General features: G+C 50.7%; 1 pseudogene; it reads left to right on the top strand.

The window, feature by feature from the left end:
• Positions 1-354: 354 nt before the first annotated feature.
• On the top strand, positions 355-3801 carry LOC140219875 (uncharacterized; annotated as a pseudogene).
• Positions 3802-4045: the final 244 nt, after the last annotated feature.

Genomic DNA, 4045 nt, shown 5'->3' with positions numbered 1-4045 from the left:
GACAACGCTGCAGCGTCCTGGCAGACATTCACGCAACGCATCGAGCTGTACCTGATAGCAACTGAGCCCACGAAGCCACGCAGTAAGGAGCAGAAAGCTGCAATTTTTTTGCATGTTGCGGGTCAAGAAGCAATTGACGTGTTTAATGCTCTGAACCTATCACCAGAGGAAGCTAAAGACTACGACGTTTTGGTTAAAGCATTTGAAAACTACTGCTTGCCTAAGTGTAATGAAACTTATGAGCGACATGTGTTTCGCTCGCGTCGTCAGGCACACGGAGAGCTATTGGAACAGTTCTTTCGGGATCTGCAACTAAAAGCAAGAACGTGCAACTTCGGAGATTTACGAAATTCTATGCTGCGGGATCAAATTGTCTATGGCATTTGCAGCTCTTCCCTGCGAGAAAAGCTTCTTCGAAAGAAAGACCTGACCCTAGCCACAGCGGTGGAATGCTGCAAAGCTGAGGAACTTGCCGAATCGCAAAACAGGGCGTGGACGAAGGAAAACAAGATTGAAGCTGTATTACGAACGCAAGCTAAACACGGACGCCAAAAATGCCGGTATTGCAACTTCTCGCATGCGCCAAGGAAGTGTCCGGCGTACGGCAAAACATGCAACAAGTGCACGAAGCCTAATCACTTTGCCGCCTGCTGTACGGGCAAGCGAGCAGCCGTTGATGACGTGGTCGAAGGAGCGGAGAGTGATAATGACTTCGACGTTCTGGAGATCAGGACGACGGAAAGCAAGCGTGGTCCCGAAAGTCGCGACTGGATTGTAACAACGAGCATTGAAGGAACTGATGTGCCGCTTAAGGTCGACACGGGAGCACAGGCTAACTTGTTGCCGCGTTCGCTGTTCAAAAGGCTCGGAACTAGACAGCAGCCGTACCCCACGAGGAGCATCCTGCGCCATTACGGGGGCGGCGAAATACCGCACAGTGGAAAAGTTCGCCTCGCCGTGCAGTTAGGCAAACGGCGTGTGCTGCTTGAGTTCTTCATAGTAAAGAAGAAGCAAGCTATTCTGGGCCTCGGGGCAAGTGAGCAACTTGGTCTGGTCAAGAGAGTGAACTCGGTGGGCAGCAGCGAGACATACGGAAGCCTAAAGCAGGCATTCCCAAGGATATTCACGGGCATAGGCAGGACGCGGCGCGAGTACAAAATGGTGCTCCGGAAGGACGCTGTCCCTGTGGTTCAGCCAACCCGGCGTGTGCCTTACGCCCTCAAGAAGCCGCTTAAGAAAGAACTTGACCGGATGAATGCTGCGATCATCATCGAGAAGGTGGAAGAACCGTCAGACTGGGTAAGCCTTGGTTATCGTGAGGAAGAAAAATGGAGACTTAAGAGTATGCATGGACCCGCGGGCAATTAATAGGGCGGTGAAGAGAGAGCACTTTCAGTTGCCATGCCGGGAAGAAATCGAAGGTGATCTAGCGCATGCAAAGTATTTCAGCAGACTCGACGCAAACAGTGGGTTCCATCAAATTCCCTTCGACAAAAAAACATCAGAAATCTGCATATTCAGTTCACCGTTTGGTCGGTATCGGTATCTCAGACTGCCATTCGGTATTACATCTGCACCCGAAGTTTTCCAGCGTACAATGAGCCAGATATTCGACGACCTCCCGGGAACACGGGTGTACATTGACGATGTGCTAGTGTGGGGTTCTACGCGAAAGGAGCACGATGAACGCCTGTACAAAGCGCTGGAAAGGGCACAGGCAGAGGGCCTAACTTTGAATGCAGAAAAGTGCATTTTTGGACGTACTGAAATCAGCTTCTTGGGTGATAAGATTAGTTCCAAAGGTATTGAGCCAAATCCCGACCTGATAAAGTGCCTTTTAAACCACCCTCCGCCAACGACCAAGAAAGACGTTCAACGCTTGCTTGGCACCGTGAACTATTTCGGGAAATACTTGCCACTGTTGTCAGCCCACACTGAGGCCCTGTGCAGTTTGATTAGAAACGACACACTTTTCGAGTGGACGCATGTTCACGAGCGTGAGTGGGTGCTGCTCAAAAAGATGCTGACGGAAGCAACCGTCCTGGCTATCTTTATTCCCGAGCTTTCCACGAAACTGTCGACGGATGCGTCAGCATTTGCACTCGGAGCAGTGCTTTTCCAACAACATGGAAAAGACTGGCGCCCGGTAGGCTACGCATCGCGAGCACTCACAGAAACTAAGCGAAGGTGCGCCCAAATAGAAAAAGAGGCCCTGGGCATAACATTCGGCTGTGAAAAGTTTAATGATTATGTTATTGGAAGACATGTCGTTATCGAAACCGACCACAACCCATTATTGGCTATTTCAAAGAAAGAAATAGGCGACATGCCACCCCGTCTGCAACGACTATTTCTTCGACTGCTGAAGTACGAGTTTGAGTTGCAGTATGTTCCAGGCAGCAAATTGGTTGTTGCCGACACCCTGTCACGAATGCCATCGCAGAAACAACAAGAAAAAGGCTCAACGGACGTTGAAGTTCATGCCGTGGGCGTTCTGACTGCCGTTGTTGGACGAGCCACCCTATCTCGTCTGCAGGCAGCAACGGCCAGTGATGCAACGACGCAAGACGTTATTTCCAGCCTGCAGTCGTCAATACCTGTAGAAGGTGAGCTAAAGTCCTTCGCACAAGAACTTTCTGTAGTCAACGGAGTACTCCTCAAGGGAACTAAAGTATTCGTACCTGCAAGCATGCGAATAGAGATGCTGCGACGAGTGCACCAAGGGCATCTCGGCTTAGGAAAATGCAAATCGAGGGCTCGCAAGTTGATGTATTGGCCAGGAATGTCAACAGATATTGCCCACTTCATTGACAGGTGCGACGTTTGCAAGAAGTTTGCGTATCGACAGCCTGACGAGCCCCTGTGCCAACGCACCGTTTCAGACATGCCATGGGTGAGGGTTGGTACAGATCTTTTTCAACACGCCGGAAAGCATTATTTAGTTGTCTATGACGCCTACTCTAATTTTCCAGAAGTCGAGCATCTCAAGGATACCTCTGCAACGACTGTCATCCATAAACTACGTCAGATCTTTGCAAGGCATGGATTACCACTAGAAGTTTGCAGTGATGGTGGCCCGCAGTTCACGTCAAAAGAGTTTGAAGATTTTGCGGCTCGTTATGACTTTGTTCATACGATTTCCAGTCCCTGTTTTCCCAGGTCCAATGGACTCGCCGAGAAGGGCGTACAAGTGGTCAAGCGGCTTCTTGGCAAGACTGAGAGCAAGAAAGAGGACTTCTATTTGGGCCTTCTCAATTACAGGGTGTGTCCTCTCGAGGATGGCCGATCACCATCGGAACTGCTAATGGGACGAAGTCTCAGAACGCTACTTCCAGATTTTTCAGTGTCATCATCAGGTCCCGTCCAAAAACATGTCCAAGCAAGGACCACAGGAAGAACACTAACTCCACTAAAAAGGGAGACGTCGTCCGCATCCTTGGAAATGGTAGATGGCAAATCAAGGCGCAAGTCCAAGATCTCGTGGCCCCAAGGTCGTACACCGTTCTGACTGAGGAATGCCGGGTTTTCCGTCGAAATAGACAGCACCTTCGCAAAACATCAGAAGCGTTCCATCGAGCCATCCATTACCAGGCGGACGACTGCGACGACACCCCCGATTCATCTTCGAGCGCAGCCTCGCAGCAGCCGCCTGAACCTTCGCAGGCCGCACCGAATCGATCACCAACGGGCACATCCGGCCCACCTAACATCCCAGATACACTAAGGCGGTCTACCAGACCGCGAAGACCACCAGATCGCCTGGCCTACACGCACGGATTCCGGCAGACTGAAACAACCTAGGAGTGTTGACTGCTACTCTTCGATGTTGAGTGCTTTCCGTGTCTTCAGTGTTTCCATTCTTCGAAGAAAGGAGGATGCAACGGCCAACCAAGATAGCAACACTGTGCAAACGAAGAGAGCAGCACAGCTATAAATACGTCCCTTCTTATCAATAAAGCATTCTTCTTGTAGCCACGACCGTGTGCATTACGCCCGATACACCCGCCCGTCGATGAGGGGGAACTCGAGCGGCTCTAGAGTCTAG

This window comes from Dermacentor andersoni, chromosome 1 (assembly GCF_023375885.2).
Source record: "Dermacentor andersoni chromosome 1, qqDerAnde1_hic_scaffold, whole genome shotgun sequence".
In the NCBI taxonomy this organism is placed as follows: Eukaryota; Metazoa; Arthropoda; class Arachnida; order Ixodida; family Ixodidae; genus Dermacentor; species Dermacentor andersoni.
This window is presented reverse-complemented; position numbering and strand designations above follow the sequence as displayed.